This window comes from Taudactylus pleione, unplaced genomic scaffold (genome assembly GCF_031769625.1).
Source record: "Taudactylus pleione unplaced genomic scaffold, aTauple2 ptg000207l, whole genome shotgun sequence".
In the NCBI taxonomy this organism is placed as follows: Eukaryota; Metazoa; Chordata; class Amphibia; order Anura; family Myobatrachidae; genus Taudactylus; species Taudactylus pleione.
Genome location: NW_028284609.1, coordinates 620,573 through 643,268, shown reverse-complemented (window position 1 = coordinate 643,268; position 22,696 = coordinate 620,573). Strand labels below are relative to the sequence as shown.

At 41.4% G+C, this 22,696-nt stretch overlaps 1 long non-coding RNA gene across 1 annotated transcript in view; it reads right to left on the bottom strand.

The window, feature by feature from the left end:
* Positions 1-21,354, bottom strand: part of LOC148517845 (uncharacterized) — a 159,170-nt gene extending 137,816 nt beyond the window's left edge. The window contains exon 1 of the long non-coding RNA XR_015879248.1: positions 21,320-21,354. This is a non-coding gene — a long non-coding RNA (uncharacterized LOC148517845). The remainder of the gene's footprint in view (positions 1-21,319) is intronic.
* Positions 21,355-22,696: the final 1,342 nt, after the last annotated feature.

Here is a 22,696-nt window from a genome sequence, read left to right as displayed (position 1 = left end):
TGGGGGGGGTTAGGGACCCCTAGGGGGGAGGGTTAGGGACAGGCATTAAGGGGGGTGGGTTAGGTTTAGGCACAAGGGGGGAGGGTTAGGTTTAAGAACTAATGGGGAGGGTTAGAGTTAGGCTACAAAAAGGGAGGGTTAGGCTACAAAAAGGGAGGGTTAGGGGGGTGAAGGGGGAGGGTTAGTATACTTACCCGACTCTTGTCGGGACACCAACCATCGGGATACCGCTGTCGGTATTCTGACAGAACGCATCCCGGCAGATGGCATTACATACCCATTCCAGCCACCAGAGGGGGTGTGGCTAGCTAGACATTATTTATTTATTACCAGGTATTTATATAATCGCACATATTGCGCAGCGCTTTACAGAAAATATTTGGCCATTCACATCAGTCCCTGCCACAATGGAGCCTACAATCTATGTTCCCAACCACATGTACACACACAAATACACACTAGGGTTACTTTTTGTGGGAGCCAATTAGCCTGACAGTATATTTGTGTGAGTGTGGGAGGAAATTGAAGTACCTGGAGGAAACCCACGCAAGCACAGGAAGAATATACAAACTCCACACAGGTAGGGCCGGCATACACTGTCAGTTAAAATGACTGTCAGACAGTCAAGACATTTTATCTGACAAGTTGAACCCATCAGATATAATGGCCATACACTAAGATATATCACAGTGTATGGCCTATATCTGCTTTCCTCCCCTGGGAAGGAGACATTTCCTCATTCCTCCACTGTGAAGGAACAGGGAAAATGTCGGGACGCATAATGAATATGGGCATGCTGGATGATTCAGCATGTTTGAAAGGCCGATAATTAGTGGTCGGTCGCGGCAATACACTGTACAATTATCTGGATGACCCGCTAGTATCCGGCTAATCGCCCAGCATTAGAATGCCTTGAGGACTAAATTTGGGAACAGTAATACTGTATGTGTTTTAATCATGCATAGGCTTATACAGATGGAGCACGGTTCTTTTACATGGACTGTATGATCAAATGCGTGTCGAACAGATCATTAATTACACTGTAATTATTGATCTCTTTAACTGGCATTTGTTTGTACAGTCCATTTATGCATGAACAAAACACATTTCTGAGCTTAAAAAATGAGCTTAAGTGTTAACCAGGCAGATTCTCATAGATTCCTGGGGTATTCTCACCACTGGAATTCTACATAAGATTAATATCAAATCTACTACTCATGTGAGGCTAAGTACTCTTTTACAAAATGATCATTTGTTTTTAAAATTACAAAGACCTAGTCAACTGAGCAAAACTAAATTACAAAGAAAATATATCCAGTGGGCCATAGAAAAGAACATAATTTTAAAAGCAAAATAGCTGCCGGGAAATATTAACTAACTGGTAGATTCCCTTTCCTCTTGTTTTTTGGCTACCTTGACCTCATTATTGGAACTGATTCAGAGTCACACGCTTTGCCGATATTATGCAAACATCTGATATTTTTTCTTCTGCCCATGCATCCAAGTCACACAGCGCATACATCCCAATTTGTACAGTGGGCCCGATTCAGAGATGGACGCAAATGCAAATTGCACACAGGTCGAGCGATTGTTTGCCATTGCGCATGCATCGCAGTGCGCGAAAGCAGCAGTGCGATTGCCCTGCGTTCACACAGACCACGGAGGCCAATTGCAGATTGATTGACAGGAAGTGACCGTTTGGGGGTGTTGACAGTGGGTGGTTAGCGAAACGCAGGCGTGCCTGGACATTTGAATGCCGTTATGTGGGCGTGCATAAATTAGCCACTACAAGTGCATACGCAGATCTACGTGGCAGAAGAGCTCCCTGGCCTGCGGCAGGTCAGACCTGCCGCAAGGGTAAAATGACCGCCTGTGAACTTTGATGGTACCGATGTTTATGTATGTATATATCTTTGCAACTGCGTTGCGTATGGAAATGCAGTTGCAATCGCATTAGCATCCGTCTCTGAATCAGGCCCAGTGTCACAGATCAAATTTAGACGCATGGGGGTATATTTACTAAAGTTCGGGTTTTTAGAAGTTTTTTTTATTGCCCATAGCAACCAATCAGATTTTACTTAACATTTATCTAGCACTTCTAGAAGATGTTGTGTCTTATGGGAGCATCACAGGCGTGTCGCTGAAAGTGGTTGCGTACAAAGACACTGAACCACTCACATAGGAGGCAATACGCAGATGGAGAGAAGTTTTGATGGCATGACCAATGGTATGTCTAAAGCAGTGGTTCTCAAACTTGGTCCTCAGGACCCCACACAGGTCACGTTTTCCAGGTCACCCAGCAGGAGCACAGGTGTAGTCATTACTCACTGACACATTTAAAAAAATGCACAGGTGGAGCTAATTATTTCACTTGTGATTCTGTGAGGAGACCTGGAAAACATGCAATGTTTGGTATCCTGAGGAACGAGCTTTAGCCTTGGCAACAAAAGAAGTCAAGCTTATATTACTGAATATCTCAGAACCACAGTTTCTGAAACTCAAGAAGGGTACCAAATTCTTCTCAAGGGTCATACCAAAATATCTCTCAGATCATAGTAAAAGATGATAAAGAACCAAACCTTTGCATTGTCTCCTGTTTATCTACTTACCGACCTTTTGGCTGCCCCCGCTGGGATGGGGCAGCCAAGTCGGCACTGCGGGGGGCATGTAGGTGGAAGGGACTGGGGGCATGGCAACACAATTGCGCCATCATAGCCTTTCCCCTCTATACAATGCCGCAATTACCGGCATTATGAAGTGTGGTGCATAGCCACGATAATGCAATTCAACGCTAATTGCATCATTAGCCATCACTACCTCCACTTCATTCGTGAAGTGGGCGGTCATGACCTGGTGACTCAAGCCTCCGGCAGACTTGCCTAATTTACCGGGCGGCCGGGACAGCCACCCAATTTTCAGGAGCCTCCAGAAGGGTGGGTAAGTATGATTACCTTGCACTTACCCCACTTGTTAGAATATTCAGCAATTATTGATTGCTGTAACTGTAGAAAACCTTCCTGTCCAGCCAGACTGCCTACCCTTAAGGGATGGATAGCTTATCACATGACCTTCTACTTACTAGGCGCCACTGCATCTAAAGGAGCCACAAAGCCTTAACCTCTTCAAACTATCAGAGACGCGGAAAATTGGTCGTCAACATGTACAATTGCAAAATATAATTGGGAGGCTTGCTCAGGGGCTCTGAGAGTGTGGGGGTGTAGTGGGTACTTATTACCCGGGCTTGCTGGAGGGGCCTAGCGGGGGCCGTGTTCGGTGCCCCCCCATCCCTCTTACCTCACAGCAGCCCAGTACACACAGCTATGTGCTGGGCTGCAGTGGGAGACTGTTCGCGGCTGCTGAGCAGCAGTTGCAGCAGTCTCCTATGCCTGAGGGGGGGAACGATCCCACTTATCGGACCCTCACTCCCCCTGGATGTTCGCCAGGCTGAGAGGCTCACAGCACCCCCCTCCCCAGCGCACACGAGGCGCTGCAAAAATCATTTTTTTTACATTTTTTTAATCCTAAAAGGGGCGTTCCTTGCCTCCCGTGATTAGACCACACCCCCTTCCCCCGGGGTCCAGCAAGGCTCTCAGCTCCCCTGGGATTGCTAGCTATACCCTCAAATCACCTGGAGGGGAATTGTACCTCAGGCTATAATATGCTATCAACATACAGAGGATGGATTGTGTCTGCAATAAGAGTCACAGATTTTGACACTACACAGATCTGAGGCCACTTTTTCAGAGGAGTTTCCAAAATAGAAGGACCTCAGAGGGACTTTCCCTACAAATATTTATGCAGATGGCTCATTAGTTATCAGTGCGGTCATTTGCATAACATTTTTTGCAGACCTACTGTAGTGGTCAAAAAAGATCAGGTTTCTCAGAGCAACCATCAGATGTGTGGTAGTCTGCCCACCAGAGAGGCAATCTCCCAAATAACAAACTATAGTTTGCAGGAATCTATGATCTGCAAATCTGGCAATAACTCCCATCCTGCCCTCCTAAGGAGGTTTGCTTTTCTGTTTATTACTCTATGAATACCTTTTAAACCTGAAAAAGACATCACAGTTGGCTGTTAAAGACCCAAATAACTGATTCCAACTATTTAGACTCAATTACTGTTTTGAAGTCCAGTGTCACCGATTATTGCATTTCAGGCCCACTTACAATTAAGGAGCAATAAATAAAAAAAAGAAAAAATAGTACCATTTGGGTAATTGAGGCACAAGATGCATACTGAGAGCAAGGGCTCCCACACAGGTGTGTCCCTATAATTATGACAAGCATGGCTGCAAGAGGAGTCATTGTTAGTGCATAATTGGCAAGAGCTTCAGTGAACAAAACAACTCAGGGGCCGATTCAGATTTGGAAATAGAGTAAGATAAAGCAAGTAACCGTGAACCTAAACAAACCATGTTGCAATGCAAGGGGTGCAAATACATACATTATTTTGCATGTGGAGTAAATACTGGCTGCTTTTGCATGTAGCCCACAGATGCTGGACAGCTGTATTTGTACACTGCAATTTAGATGTCAGTTTGGACACACCCCTCCCAAATCTAAATCTCTGCACATTTTACATCTGCCCCACCTGCAATGCAGCATGGTTTCACCAAGATGATCAGTTACTTGCACTTTCTTACTTCTCCAAATCTGAATCAGGTCCTCAATTTGCTAATGTACCATAAGCAACAGTGGGCCTAGTTTAGAGATGGTTGGTAATGTAGTCAGGGTCACAGCTGCTTTCGCAGTAGCAGTTGCGGGAATCTGCAAAGTTTGATCCCAGAATTCCTTTTGTGCTTCCCTGTGCAATGGAGTGTAGGAGCTGTGAGATGCCGACTTTCAAGCTCTGTGGTCTGTGCATTTGCAATGGAGTCTGTAAACACTGCAACATCGAAGCAACATTGGTCGCACCATTGACATAAGCGGAAGACTAGCGACTCTCCTCAGATCCAACTAAACATGGCCCCTGAAGATTAGTATATGCGATTGGGAATATAGCAGCGTTCCCAGACACGCCTGTGACACTCCCTTAACACGCCCAACCAATGGCCCCTTTGTGAGATAACCCACCAGCTAATGATGCTTTTATTCTTGTCTGATAATATATGACATACTTGTTCGGATACTGCTAGATAAGCTTAGAAAATAAGAAATATTTATTCCACGGGTTCTTTGCCCCTACTATAATATGCAACAAGTATGTATGTGCTGGGGCACTGCCTTTTCCTTTCCTTCACGATCTCTACGTGGAATTTAATTAGCAGCAGGACTAATGGCGGGCTTTTAGCCCTGGGTTCAGTGCCCAGAGTTATTCAATTATATCATGCGGTATTCCCTGCATAGATTCTGGGTTTGAATTCCCTCCTAAATATATTTGGGAGTAGAAACAGCCTTTTTAGGCTGCTCTTTGTGAGAAAAATAAAATAAAATTGCACAGTGATAGAAGCAATTTATCACCATTTTACACTTTTCAAAAATAATAATTACAAAAAAGTGAGTGTTCCAGGTGAAAAAAAACAAAACTATAATATTTATATTTTTAAAAACATTGTTGAGTGGGGATCCTGATGTTGCTTTGTAAAATTTTGAGAGGTATGGTTAGTTACACTTATTTCTTAATTAATTGATATTTGATGTAGTTTATTAGGTAGTATAATTAGGTGTATGTATAATGACAACATTAAGCAGTTTTTACCATGACAAAGTATTTTAGAATATTTTAGAAAGTCAAATAGTAATTACAACAATAGCATAAGTCTATGAACTGGTCACCCTCTTAACAGGTATGTGTATTCTTTTAGACGGTAGAAAGACGTCCATGGAAGTAAATTTGTAATTAACTGCAAAAACATTTTTTAATAGTTATTTGTTTGAACTCCCAAGGCCTCATACCCACTAACATCAATGACATGCTTCTTACTAGCTTTGCCAACACTAGTGAAACACATACAGTATATACTGTTATTGCATGCTTACTGTGGATGTGATAGAAACACATACAGTATATACTGTTATGGCACGCTTACTGTGGATGTGATAGAAACACATACAGTATATACTGTTACGGCATGCTTACTGTGGATGTGATAGAAACACATACAGTATATACTGTTATTGCATGCTTACTGTGGATGTGATAGAAACACATACAGTATATACTGTTACGGCATGCTTACTGTGGATGTGATAGAAACACATACAGTATATACTGTTACGGCATGCTTACTGTGGATGTGATAGAAACACATACAGTATATACTGTTACGGCATGCTTACTGTGGATGTGATAGAAACACATACAGTATATACTGTTATGGCATGCTTACTGTGGATGTGATAGAAACACATACAGTATATACTGTTATGGCATGCTTACTGTGGATGTGATAGAAACACATACAGTATATACTGTTACGGCATGCTTACTGTGGATGTGATAGAAACGCATACAGTATATACTGTTATGGCATGCTTACTGTGGATGTGATAGAAACACATACAGTATATACTGTTATGGCATGCTTACTGTGGATGTGATAGAAACACATACAGTATATACTGTTATGGCACGCTTACTGTGGATGTGATAGAAACACATACAGTATATACTGTTATGGCATGCTTACTGTGGATGTGATAGAAACGCATACAGTATATACTGTTATGGCATGCTTACTTTGGATGTGATAGAAACGCATACAGTATATACTGTTATGGCATGCTTACTGTGGATGTGATAGAAACACATAGTATATACTGTTATGGCATGCTTATGGTGGGTACACACTGGGGCGATATTATTGAGCGACTGCACGATTACGACATCGTAATCGTGCAATCACTCAGTAATCGTGCACAAATCGTGCACTTTTATGTCGGAAACGACCAGCGATGCACACTCCCGCTGGTCGTTTCCGACATTGTCCATCGCCTGAACATGCAGCACAATCTGACGACCTCGTCAGGTTGCTGCATGTTGGGGAATGGGGCAGAGAGCCCGGCGCTGAACGATATCATTAATGATATCGTTCAGCGGCTGTGCTCAATGTCATGAATGACATTGAGCACAGCCTGCCGGGGACACACTACACGATATCGCTCAGGGAGCATATCGTGTAGTGTGTACGCACCATTACTGTGGATGTGATAGAAACACATACAGTATATACTGTTATGGCATGCTTACTGTGGATGTGATAGAAACACATACAGTATATACTGTTACGGCATGCTTACTGTGGATGTGATAGAAACACATACAGTATATACTGTTACGGCATGCTTACTGTGGATGTGATAGAAACACATACAGTATATACTGTTACGGCACGCTTACTGTGGATGTGATAGAAACACATACAGTATATACTGTTATGGCATGCTTACTGTGGATGTGATAGAAACACATACAGTATATACTGTTACGGCATGCTTACTGTGGATGTGATAGAAACACATACAGTATATACTGTTATGGCACGCTTACTGTGGATGTGATAGAAACACATACAGTATATACTGTTACGGCACGCTTACTGTGGATGTGATAGAAACACATACAGTATATACTGTTATGGCATGCTTACTGTGGATGTGATAGAAACACATACAGTATATACTGTTATGGCATGCTTACTGTTGATGTGATAGAAACACATACAGTATATACTGTTATGGCATGCTTACTGTTGATGTGATAGCATTCCACGCAGACTCAGGCTTTTGGAACACTTCTTGTTTTATCCACAGACTTTTACGGTGGGTAAATTAGTCATGTAAGTAAGCTCCAAACGCTAAAAAGTAACACATGCCAAGGTGCGGTGAAATACAAATACTATTAAAAAAGAAAAAATATGTGAGATAGCAAAAAACAAAAACTGGTCTGTGTGCATGTTATTTCATTATCCAATGACTGACATTAATTCTCAGTTCATCATAAAGACATATATCCTTTAAGGCTCACACAATGACCTTCTGAAAAATGATTAGGGAACAAATCAAGCATGAAATGAAAGGGAGTTACATTTAAAAAAAAAAAAAAAAAGTTCATGTAGACTTACATGTTTTATTACCGCATACCTCTTTTCTAATAGTGTTACCACCCCCTTGTCTTGACACAAGCATGATTATTTTTTCCTTCTGTCCCACGGATTCAAATGACTGAACAGTAGCGATTATTCAGTACTTGGCAGAAATCAGGAATTGCCTTCTGTTCAGGTTTACTTACAGACTCAGACAAGAGTCTAGAAAACATAGCGGCTAAAACAAGATTAGATATTACATCCTCTTTAAAATATGATTTAGCTCTAGTAATGCCAGCTTTGCAGAGTCCATGTGGTGAGGTGGCTAACACGCAGCACAAACTAAGCCCTATTTGCTTCTCTCCAGGAACAGCCGGGAGGCTCCTGAAAATCAAGTGGTGCTCCCTGCCGCCCATAAGATTGGGCAAGCCTCCCAGAGCCGAACACCAATCCCGCACCCCCCCCCCCCAAACTACACACAGCCATCCACGTACCAAGCTAAACTGGGCAGCATGGGGGGGGCATGACACAATTTGCGCTGAATCGTGGCATAGTAGCCCCGCCTCCGCTTTACAATGCTTGTTATGTCAGCACTGTATAGCGGGGCCACCACGACGCGATCGCACTGCCCACCTATGCCACTGCCACACCCTCTACTGATAAAGTATTGGGGGCGGGGGCGTGACTGTGCGATCACGTCATCGTGGTCCACGTCCCCTCCTCACAATAACGAAATTAAAGGCATCGTGAAACAGGGGGCTGGCAAATCCCCCTGGCAAATCCCCACGATGACGCAAATCGCGTCACTACCCCTGTCAATACTGCGGGGGTGCTGGACGGATCGGCGGCTGCCGGGAGGCTCGCCTGCCTTTCCGGGGGGGCGGGAGCGGCACCCGATATTCATGAGGCTCCCTGCCAAATCGGGAGGGCAGGCAAGCATACTCTACAGGCTAAAATCAATTCTCGGCAATGTGCGGAAAATGAGAATTACAGTATATCCATCATCACACATTTTCCTGTACACCTCTATGGGATGCAAGGGAACATGTGCAAAATTGGTAAACAGAGAGGTGCCAGTGTTTTGCCTGTTTATATGGCACTTTATGACCAACGCTTTGAATTGAATTTACCCCGCGAGTCTTAAGATGTAATATCATCCTTGTTAAGTTAAATATTTTTTTTTTTTCTTTTTTTAAAAACAACATACATTTTTCTGGTCATTCTCTATTGTTTTCACACAAGTTCATTCTGCTTTTTTTTATTTTCCTTAATGGACTTTTTTTTTTCCCCTTTCAACATTTCCAGTTCAAACGCTGCCCCAAAGAAAATTTCCTATAATATCTCCCAGGGCCGTAACAAGGCACAAATGCGGGGAAACTAAAAGGTTGCAGAGTTCTCCCAGACTCCCAAGAGATGCCCCACTGGAACCTGCACACATGCCTAACGTGGGATGAGATGGATCAACGCTTTATGCAGTGGGGTGGGGAGTCATAATAACATGACTTGGCCCCTGCTCTTGCCACATACTTTCGCCTTTCTGGGTTGGGGGAGAGTGGCACTGTGGGGAAAGTCAGGTCGGCTATTGGGGGACGTCGAATGGAAAGTGGGCAGTGCGGGAGCGTGATTATGAGAATGTGTCATCATAGCTCCACCCCCGATATACAATGCAACAAATACCAGCATTGTAAGGCGGGGGCAGAACATGATGACGCAATTCAGTGTTAAAAAACATAATTGGCTGCATGGATTACCTGCTTCACTCAGGAAGTGGGCAACCATAAGCAGGTAGCGGATGGCCTACGGAAGACTTGTCCACTCTTCCAGGCATCTGGCAGAGCCACCCAAGATTTGTGAGCCTCTCGAAATTCCAGGAGAGTACAGGGAACAAAGAATAAATTGACAATGTGTTAGTTTTAGGGATGTTATGGACCCATCTGATGGGGTTCACTTTGACGTGGTGGATGGGCAAACATCTTTGGCCAAACAAGCACTAAGAACCTCACTTATACTCTATGTTAATTGTAGAGTTTATTATGATTATTTTGACTATCACTGTTATTAGTACTTAGTGTGCACCTGCATTCTTTGTTACCAGCATTGTACTAGAAGTCTTAGCACCTCTTGTTATGTTTAAAATTAGGGTTTGCAGTTCAAGCCCCCTCCCCCTTTCCTCTATATTTGTGTATGTATTGTACACTTGAAGGCTGAGACTCCTTCTGCTTGGTATTAGCACCCCTCCCATCTGCCCTTAGGTGTTTTTAATCAGCACAGGTTCCTACATTGCTGTCTACATATTAGAATGGGCACTATTTTAGGTAGGACCTGTATATATTTACATAATGTGTTAGTATTAGGGATGTTAGGGACCCATATGCTGGGGTTCACATTGACATGGTGGATGGGCAAACATCTTTGGCCAAACATGTTATAAGAACCTCATGCATATAATAAAGTAAACAAAAACAATCCAGATAAATGATCAATGCATGAGGTTTTCAATAATTTCATTCCACTTCAAAATAACCTGCAACACACAATGGAGAAGATTCCATGCTGTCAGGTGGTGATCTAGTTAGTATGTCCTAAAGCCTTGAACATTTGAGACTTTTTGTATGATTATAGCTTCAGTTTACAAAAGCTCTGAAATAAAAACGGTTTCCTGGTGAATAGGCTTGGGAAACAGATCAAAAAAACATTTGTTTGATCATAATAAGAAAAAAGAAACCATTCAGTTCCACAGGAGATTGATTCTTTGATGAAGAATAAAATGTTGAGAGACCTCCTGGTGAAGTTGAGCTTTAGAAGTAAAAACTTTTAATCAACAACCTGCAATAAAAAAAAAATGTAGCAAACACCTATGCTGTAAGACAGCAGAATACGGTTACATAGACTGTATTACAAATAATAAAATAAAAAGCTGCCAACTAAAAGCCTGAAAAAAAAATACTGAAATCTGTGGATCTTTATTTATATGGATTGTTTGGAAGAAACACAATTACAGGTTGAGTCTCCCATATCCAAAATGCTTGGGACCAGGGGTATTTTGGATATTGGAATATTCCATATTTTGGAATATTTGCATACCATAATGAGATATCTTGGGAATGGGACCCAAATCTAAACACAGGATACATATATATATATATATTTATATTATACACACACACACACACACACACACACACCTTATACACAGCCTGCAGGCCATTTTATACTATACTTTCAATAATGTTGTGGCTCAAACAAAGTGTGTGTACATACATGAAATTCATTTGTGTTTCATATACACCTTATACACAAAGCCTGAAGGTAATTTTATACAATATTTATAATAATTATGTGCCTTAAACAAAGTTTGTGTACATTGAACCTTCAAAAAGCAAAGGTTTCACTATCTCAGTCATGCTAAAAAAAATTCCATATTTCGGAAGATTTGGATATGGGAGAATCAACCTGTATAATGATTTTATAAATCAAAATTACAGAATTTAAACATCTCAATAAATAATCTAACAAAAAGAGAGACTGGTTGGGAGAAACCACTGTAGATAGAAGATGAAAGCTTAACGTTCAAAAAGTAATGCTGGGTACACGCTTAAACAACGGATTGGTCAGCAGACTGATCCACTGTCCAAGCGGCCGATTTGTAAGCTATACACACTTACCAATCGACGGCTTAATATGTCTGGCCTGGGCATTTAAATTTGCCTGCCCAGCTGTGATGTCAGTATCAGCGGGTCATGTGGCCAGTGTACGGTTCGGCCGTACACACATGCAGATGCACAGATATATATCGAATCGGCTGTGCATTGGCATATGCCTGGCGTTCACAGACATATCGGGTATACACACCCACCAATGCACTTGCGATATGTCGTTAGTTGATTGAACAAATTATATATCAGCATGTGTGTTCCCAGCTGCATTATAGATGGGGGTCCAAGAGGCATGGTATTTTTTTATCTTATAGTCTAAAATAAAATTTACTATTTACTCTATCATTACCACTCAACAATGTAAATAATTTGTTACAGCCTAAACCACCACATTCAGTGGCTCATTGACAGTTATAAATGCTATTTTTGAAGAATTTGATCATTGAATATAAATTGGCTTATTCAATAACCAATTTATAGACTGAACACAGCATTGAGCAAATGTAGTTATTCAATATACATACAATGGCATACATAACATACACAGATGAACAGGATTATTAGGTTTACATGTATTTATTTTGACTGAACAATGGGCAGTTATGATAGATGCACTGTGAGCTCTTTATTACATGCAAGCCAGCTAATGAAGAAATCAATGGCAAGTAGTGCTTCATATTAATTACAGAATGCAGAGAGAAATAGCCCTAAAAGGCATATGGAATATTGTGGTCATGTATTCCTTTCACAATGTAATTCATTATATATATATATACACATATTAAATAGCCGCAGCGCGCCATACAGCTGATATGCTGCGGACGCCGGCGGCATGTGTGCCCTCTCTTCACTCCCTTTGGCCTGCAGTATAGGTAAGCCCACATGGGTTATGCTATTAATCGCTATGTGCCAGTGTACGATTAAAGGTGTGATCACCTTGCCTTGTCAATTTTTCAGATAGTGCTGTCTGTATATCAGCAATATCCAAACAGTGGGCCTTTGATGTTGGCTTGATGAGGCTTTAGGTAGATATTATTATTCATGTATTATCAACACACTATTGGCTACAGTGACCTTTTTTGAGTATCATTTAAATTCATGTTATCTACCCTTAGGAGTTTGGACACACTTTTTGAGCTCCATATTAATTGGGGTTAACTGACTAATCCTATGGAGGTATTCATTTATTTAACATCTATGATTGTGCTTTCATGGGCTCACTGCAATATTCTCACTGAGATCTGGTGGCTAACTATTTGAGTCAGGTGACAGGTGTTTTCCTTACACATGGGTGTGTGTGTCTTTTTGAGTATTTAGGAGCCTGCTAGACAAGTCATTTTGCGTATTTTGTTATTTTTTCAGATTTCTGTAAAGTCTCATATTAATGTCTACCATTCGATGTGATGTCTATGATGTCTACTATGTGAAAGTCTTGAAAAAGGTTCATCTGGGAACCGAAATGTCGACTACAACTAAACACTTGTGACCTATAAGGATTAAATTATCGAGAAATATTGTGAATACATTAAACTGCTTTATAGATTTTAAAGGAGAGTGCATCCTTCCTCATTGGATACAATTCTGAACTATATAGGGACCTAGTGTCCTTGGAAGCACCCCAACCGATATTTATTTATGAATGTGAGTGCAGGGTCTCTGTCTTTTATACATTATATATATATATATATATATATATATATATATATATATAAAGAATTGTCACAGTATTTGTGTACAAGGGTACTCTCCTACGTTTTTTCAGAATAATGTTTTATTTGGGTATCAGGTTGCCGACCTTAATAAACATAAGCAAAGGATGTCATCAAATGGTGCGTCAACGTTTCGGTCCTATAAGGACCTTCCTCAGGACACGCCGCCTCACCAGGCATTTGTGACCACATGTGCTGTGCGTCCCCTCGGCTGTACGATGTTCGCGTGGTGTTGTGCTAGCCTACCTGTGGATTCTGCATATAGCCTTCAGGCTTATCATTGGGAAGCTATATTTAGTAGCATCAGCATGGTGACATTGTTTTTACGAGGACAGCAACCTGATACCCAAATAAAACTTTGGAGCGTGCCCTTGTACACAAATACTGTGACAATCCTTATGTAATCTGGATCTGAGGAATGCTAGTGGCACCCCCATGGCGACTAACTAAAGTTGGTGTGAGTGCAAGATTTATGAAATATATATTTTACATTTTATATAATATACACACACATATACACATACACACAATGCAGGAGATCTGAAATAACTGACAGAGAGCGTCTACAATACAAATGGTCGTTAGCTGACCGAGGAAACGAGTTAATACAGCATATTAAACGCAGTTTTAATATCTCATAATTTTGTAAGTTACTTTTTCTTCATTACACAAATGATGGATATGAACTCCCATAGCCTTGTGCTTTTCCTCAGGCTTATGAAGCATTCAATTTCTTTGGGCAGACACTGCCTGGGGCACACCAAGAATCTAAATTAGATTTTCTGTAAATTATTCCTATTGTGTGAACAATTTATCAAGTTGTAGAACAATAAGAAGTAAGGTGACTATATACTGTACCACCAGCCTCCAGACCCCATTAGGACTTTTATTCTTTTGTGCATTTCTGCTGAGGTTACAAGTTAATGATACATTTGTTTTAAAATCTAACTAAGGTATTTGTGAGTGACACAAATATATACCTATACACAGTTAATAATATGGAGAGCTGTAATGACATTATTTTAGACTGCAAATTAGGTTAAACACAATAAGGAGGAATTATTAATGGATTACGCTTGGGTACCCTAATTCCCCAGTGTCACAAATTCTAGTCGTTGACTTGAAGTTAGAGGCAATTAAATGGTCTCAAACAAAGGTTTAAATACATATAATAAATGTAGCTCTCATAGGTGTATGGCATGACGCATATATATTTTGTTACAAATATATCTTATTTCAAATACTTATATTATATGAAGTGATTAACCTGAATAAAAAGTACGTAACATATGGTGAATGCGTTTTTCATCCCTCGTGTTATTACTACGCAGCTGTCAGCATTAGCATGTAGCATAATACTATACATTTCACAAAAGAAAATCTTCATATTTTTTAGCTACGAGTGACATAATCATAATAATAATAAGACAACCGGGAGAAATACATATAACAGCAAAGTACTCTGGCAAATGTTAAATCAATAAATTATTGGTGTTTGCAGTCTAGCACCCTGCACCTGTGTCAACCCATGCAGTTCTTCTTTACTGACTGGGGTGTCGCTCTCTGTTATGGTGCTTCTAGCACACTCTGGTCTGTTTCTCAGCAGAGTTTGTGGCATTAGCTGAATGTGCTAGAAGCACCGGAGCATACAGCAACACCCGAGGCAGGAAAGGAGAACTGAATAGGTTTTTGGCAGGTGCAGGGTTCTAGAATGAACACCAATTTTCTCTACAGTAGTAGGATAATCAAGTCATTCTCTATGAGAAGGTAGTAGGTGTGTACAAAAAGATTTAGGGGCATATTTATAATTTTATGCAATTATAATAATAAGTTACATCAGGGGCATTTCTAGAGAGGAGGGGGCCCGTGTGCAGTCTCCAACACGGGCCCACTCCTCTCCGCCCGGCGTCCGGCAGCGCAGTGAGCTGTGCGCGGCACTATACTGTGCCCAGAGTCTATAGTGTATGCACAGGTCACCAGGATAATGGCCGCTGCGGCCATTTTCCCTGTACTGCGCATGCGCAAACGACGGGAAAACAGAGGCCGCGGCCATTTTCCAGTCATTTTAAAGCGACCGATGCCCGCGTCGATGTGGGACTCCGGAGAGGTAAGTAATATAATGGGTGCAGTGTGTGCGGTGCGGGGCCCCCCTGGACCCAGGGGCCCGTGTTCCCCGCACCCATTATAGATACGCCCCTAAATTACATATATTATCTTATATTTGTAATTTATACGTCATTTATTATGAAATAATAAATTACAAATATTATCTTATAGCCATTATTTGCAGGTAATTCAGGGCAATTTTTCAAGAAACTCTGATAGGAAGCCGCCTGGCAAAGAGTTTACAGTACAGCGTTAGCTATAAATTAAATACCTGATTCAGTAAAATATCTACTTTACTAGTCTTCACTCTAGCACCACCCTGTACCTGTCACAACCTGTGCAGTTCCTCTATCCTGCTTTCTGCTCTGGTGATTCTAGCACACTCAGCTGATGCAACAAACTCCTAAAATACAGCAGTTTGTGTGCTAAAATCATCAGAGCACGGAGTGACACCTCTGGCAGGAAAGAACAACTGCAAGGGTTTTAACAGGTGCAGGGTGCTAGAATGAGTACTACTTTATGCGTGTGATTGGATGAATGAAAGTACAAGGAGTAGATTAGCCAATCAACCCACAGAAAAGAGCCAAGATAAATCCACATTTAAGCTGTTCTGATCACTGTACATGCCTGCTCTAGGTATACTGATATAACATGGGGAGAAAGGTCAGGCGTATTGGATCTGCCACAATTACTGTATGTTATGCTAGTGTGGTGTGTTTTTCACAGCAGAGTGATAATGATTACATTTTATATTACATTTAGTGGAGCCTTAAAAGTATATAGGTAGCGCTAGCTTTATAACTGGACATTCTACTGGTGAGGAACATGGCATCACCCATTTACTGTGTGGTCACAGTCTGAAGTACCAAAGCATGTTGGCACTTTTTAACTTGGAAACAAATACACAATTTGATTGTGTGTGTTGGAAGATTTGTTATCTTCAATAGCTTATTTCAATTACCTGGCAAATCTGATTACAAAATAAAAGATCCAACATAACCAAATAACCCGAGATCTCGTCAGCAAAGACTTCTGCAGTAAATGTATGAATCTTTACTTTAAAGGAAGAAAAAAAAAGTAACAGTGAGGGAAAAATAAGGGATTCCCATCATACACACATGCATTTTATTTCACTTGTCTCCTATAATGTCAGTGCTATGTCATTTCCTATAATGCATGTATGCTTTGTACTAGCTTTTCACAGAAAATGTGCTCAATCTTCACTAAAGTAGCATGACACAAGCAGCACCATAGGAGTCTAGACACAGTTTAAATGCATAGGAAAAAAACATTCTCTGCGTGTAGGATTTAGTTAAGGCAGATAATGGTAGGGAAAGCACAGGAGAGACAATGCTACCCTTAGGATCTACAAGCAGGATGATCTGATGAGCAGGCTGTTTCAAAGGAGGATATTTTTGACATCAGAATATATGGCAAATCAGGCTAAATGACCAGATGGTAAAATAGTTTATTTTTAGGGGATAAAGGTATTGTCTCCTTACCATAATGCATCTTATAACTGGAATCAGTGCACAGGATCTGACAGCACAATGTACACTGCGCTGTCTGCATGACTAATGCTTGGTACTTTTAACTTATTTAGGGAAAATGTAATATGCAGGTAGATTCCAGCTTTAATACAGATCAAATAATTGTTTATAGCTTAAGTAGTAGGTAGCTAGGTTGTGTGTGCTTTCCATTGCCCTTGCTCACCAATGATCCCCATTCAAAAAGTATAGGCTTTTTTCAGGGGCGTTTTAAGGGTATGCAGTCGGGATGCCGAATGTCTAAATCCCAACTGTCTAATCCCGGCAAGGGTCTAATGACAGGCATCGAAATCCTGACACCTGTCATTTTACCTACGCAGGGAGCCCGGCATCCCGATCGAAGGAAAGCCGGGCGTGGACAGCCACAAGGGGGAAGGTTAGTTTAGGGGCTCCCGGGGGGGACTTAGAGTTAGGTACCCCCCCCGGGAGGGTTAGGTTTAGGATAGGGGAAGGAGGGGTTAGGTTTAGGCACTTAGAGGGGGGTTAGGCACTTGGGGGAGAGGTTAGGTTAGCATATACTTACCTTTAGCGCAGTCGGGATCTTCACCTCTGCCGGGCTTCCGCTGTCAGGATTTGAACCGCCATGCTGCCGGCAGTAAATAATACCGATCCCATTTTAAGAGAGGGGAGTGCTCGTGTGCAGCCTCCGTTTGGGCCCCCTGCTCTCTGTCAGCGCACTGAGCGTGGTAGATTCTGGCTTAATGCCAGAATCTATTGCACATGTAGGGGTCTCTTGAAAAATGGCGCCCGCTCCTATTTTCCCAGGGACATCTTTTCTGCACATGGGCTGGTCACCAGGAAAATGGTTGTCGCCATTTTCCCAATGATTTTTTTGCTGCTCTGCAGCGCTGATCAGGCACTGCGGAGCAGCACATCGGAATCTGCGGAGAGGTAAGTATTTATTAATTATGGGTGCAGGGTGTGCGGTGTGGGCCCCCCTGGTCTCAGGGGCCTGTGTGCACGCACATCTTGCACCCATTATAAAGATGGGCTTTTTGATTATTACTATTTATTATTATTTTTCAATTTCAAAACATGCAAACTCTGTGGAATCAAGAATTACTTTTTTTTTCCATTTTTGAACCTGAGCTAAACTTATGTATTAGAATTTGACTGCATCTTGGCGAACTAGAATTTACACCACTGTAATATAAATGTAAATTTGCCATCATTTAGTTAGTGTTCAAAAAAAGAAAATTACCTTTACTTTCTTTACTTATTGTCTATTAACTGTGCCTTCAAATCTATGCCTTCTATGGGCGGTGACTGTGGGCATATTAAGAGAGCTTCACAGGCGTGTTAATGGCTGCATTCACAGGTGCACAGCCCCAAGCATATGAGGCTATGGTCAGTCGGAAAGATTGCAGCTGCCATAGGGATGGTGCAAGCTTCGATGGTGTGACCGATGGTGGCCTATAAGGATGCCCCTATCTGTAATACAGCGTGCATGGGCAGTAATAGTGGCCATCTCTGTTCTTGCACAGATGTACACAAAGAAAGGAGATTGTCACTGTATTTGCATAAATGCGCAGACAGGTGACCGCCAATAGACGCTCCTGCGTGTGCTTTCGCATGCGAATCAGAATCAACCTCATAGTGTACATTCATTTTAGTGAGAGTCATACTGTGTTACAGGTTGTCATGTATTGACGCTTATCGCTTATAAACAGGAATACTATGTAATAACTATAAATTAAGCAAAGTGTAAATGTGACAACTGATATGATACATACAATTTGTAAAGAAAACAAAACACTAGTCTAACAATAGTCATGAATGACAGAACCAGTATTGTCACCCCAGAATGGCAGTCAGTTGGGAGTTAGGGAATCTATGTACTAAGCCTTGGAGAGAGATAAAATGGATGGAGATAAAGTACCAACTAATCAGCTCCTTACTGCCATTTTTTCAAACACAGCCAGTAAAGTAGCAGTCCGTCTATTGAAACTTTGTTCCGCTCGTACAGAAGACCTGTTTGAATTGCTTTTGGTGTCTCAAGTCCTCAGAAAATGTGACAGCTGCAGGACTAATAGTAAGGTAAGAGTGGGATTTCATGGTAGGGACCCACCCAAGACACATAAGAGGGGAGTGGTACCCAGAGGCACCGAGGGGGGAGGAGCGGCTTGTTGTAGTGGCCCAGGTCCGCCACCGTCACCGCCACCCCCCCCCCCCTTCTTACTAACCTGTCAGCGGCACCAGCCTCACTCCCAAGCTGTGGGGGGGGCACTATCAAACCCCTCCCCCTGGCTGAGGGGCACATGGTGCCCCCTTGTGAAACTCGTGGTGCCTACTAGGTTATCATATTTTTGTAGGGGGCATGGCCATGTAGCCATGATAAGGCCATTATAAATGAGAACTATGATCTGACCCTATGCACCAAACTAAAAAAAACAAAACAAAACCTTTTCATATAGCCATATTGGCTTACACCATCGTCAGATGTTATAAACTGCTTTATAGATCGCTCTTCTGCAGCCTTCAGCTGGCGGCGGATCCTGACACTGTGTGCATGCGCAGTGTCAGCTTCCCCCAGAGAAGTCTTTCACACATGTAAAAGACTTCTACAATATGCCAGGGATATAACTCGCAGGGAAAGCGGTTACTGCTGACCCTGCCAGTTCCCCTTTGTACAGCGCAGGGATATTTTCATTGAAATTTAAAATATTCCCTGCGATACGAATCCTTAATATTGGAGGCAGTGCTGTGATTATTAATACAAAGGCCCCTTAATGAGTTTCATTTCTGTTCAATTCTTTCACCTAGGTTTCATTATATTTATGCCACAGAATTCTTGGAACCTATATCTAGGGCTGTACCAACCACCACCAATACCTTTTCCAGTGTGAGGGCATTTCAGTGCAATTGGAAAGTACAATGGGATATGCTGGTGCTATATAAATAAAGGTTAGTACATTTGAACTGTGAGTTGTTTGGCTACAACATAACATTTCCCTTTGATAATACTAAATTGGCACCAGGAATACCTGCATCTTCTGTAGTCTTCTGTCCATATTGATATGCAGGTTATCATAATACACAATTAAACGTTATACTATTTAATTATCCATCAGGGTGTCACACATAAATGAAGGCCAAGGATACGGAAGATTGGCCATAAGTGTCAGCAAGCACACACAAGACTATCCACTATTTTAGAGAAGCCTTTGTCTAGACCCAATATTTCTGTATTTAATACTTTATTTGTAGTTATCTAGAACCATACCATAATAAACACATTCATCAATATCATTATCTATTAAATAGTAACAATAATGTACCTTCTGATTATGTTCTTTTATTTATACCTGGTGTAACCTTCCTGTCCCTGTACACTGAATAGTGTCATAATAAAATGACTTCATTTCCCAGCACATATCAGTAATATTGACAGTGTTATTATATTAGAAATACATTCTAGCATAACAGTTTTGTTTTTATTAAAACCACAATGTAACTGCCAGTAAAATTAGACAAAAGGTGTGTTACTATTCGCTTTGTAGGCTCCAGTGTGAGGGGAGGAGAATCCCCTGTAACAATGCTTTTGGTGAGGCTTTATCTAAAATATAATATGATCTGGGTATGTTACACAACATGCATGAGCAGCACACAATACAATTCCAAAGGACATTGCACAAATAACACATTTTACCTAAAACAAATCTTTAGAAAGTACTCCTTTTTATTTTATATTCTATAGCATACACTTTGGATAAATGTAGTTTCAGAGAACTGGCATGAACTGTGTGTGCATGAGTGATGATTAATTACTAATGTTCCCGTGTAGATCACTAGCAGGCTGGTGTACAAACAGCAATGACAGGACAGAGAATGGGTTCTTCTAGCCACACATCCAGCATGTGCTTGTGAGATCAGGCAGACACCAGGCACTAACATAGCATCACATGCTTCATAATCAGCAGCTAAAAAACCTAGTGTGCCGGATCCCCTTGGAAGATACATGACAGTGCTACCACCACAGCATGACATGCAAGTCCCTGTACAGATGTGCAAATGCAGACCACACAACAATACACAAGCATCACACACCCACCACTTCCAGTAACCATTTCAGTGCTAGGCAGCCCAGAAATTGCCCGATCATAGCATTACACCTACCTATATAAAACACAGAGGCCACAAGCTACCTTAAAATTCAAAGAAATCCAGAAACAATTCTCCACAGCACACATCTACAGAAGAAACAGCCTATGCAATTCACAGAGGTGTACAAAAGGCTTTTGCGTACAATTCCAGGAAAATGATGCTTTTGGGTACCTGATAGATGCCATTCCAGGTGCTGTTTATCCCAGGTTTCTTAAGTGCAAAAACCCTTTAGCAGGTTACTATGGAGATGATCTTCCAGAGAGGAAAGGTTGAACCTTGCATCCCATTCACATAGTGACATGCAAAGTGAGGGATCACAGCTTGTCTGCTAGTACCTCTTCCTTTGCCTCCGTGCATCCACTGGCCCTCGGGGGACTCAGCTTGCAGATCAGCTCTTCACCGTGCCAGAGCCTGGAAGCCAGAAGCCATCCTCACACCAGTCTGGGCTGAGCTCTCTGCAGCAAGTGGCGCTGTTCCTTGGTTTCCAGTAACAAAAGCAACAGACACGCAGGCTCTGCACACAGCAGTTAGCAGGATCATTGCATGATGCTCTAGGTCTGGCCAGCGAGGACTTACACGCAGGGGAGACTATTACAGTAGCATGGAGGTTGCAAAAATCAATGTTTTTAACTTATTCAGTTCTGCAGAACAAATGTGTCACTATAAGTATGCTATGGGGAATTCACAATATTATTATCATCAGAAAGTATTCTACATTGGTGCAATGTAAAAAGATTTATAGTAGATCAAGGATAGGATTGCTAAAACCAGCTGCAATGAATGAACAGCTGAAAACAAGAGCTGTGTGACCAGGACAGCTGATCTTCATCATAATTAACCTCAAAAGTGCTTGGAGTACTTCCAGCAAGAAGGAGGTTAACACTAGCAGGTGTATATTAATCCTCCTTGTTATGGGAAGTAAAATGGTCATTTTGATGGTGACCATAGGAATGCTATAGCAGCACTAGATATACAGTACTGTATTTGTGTTAGATAAAGATAAACACTGAAGCTATTTCCTATTTTACAGAGCAGAGACACAATTCAATCTGCATCCCTTCTTCTCCAATACAATCTGTGTATTTTATACTTGGATTAACCATATTCAGACAATTAACAATTATTACAGTTTATTATACAAATATGACTTGTTGTGGAGAGCTGCAGTATCTGCTCTGCAGTCTGCTACAGTATTACACACATCAATCTGGTAGTTATAGTTTTCACTGCAATAACCAATCATCGAAGCAGATGCTTCAAACATGAGCAATTTTTCTGCATTTCGGGTAAATGTTGTAAACTTGCTGCTAATGGAATTAAAAACCGTACCAAGAGCAATGGAAAGTGAATATATTTCCAATGACTGCTATCTTTAGGAGGAAAAAGCCAAATTCTTGTATATAGTAAATCAATAACAAACATTATGCATGTCCCAGTAATATGACTGAAGGAGCTGAGCTAGCATACATGTTCATTGAGGGTTAAGGTGTGTGTATATATATATATATATATATATATGTGTATAAACATTACTTAGGTGTGATGACA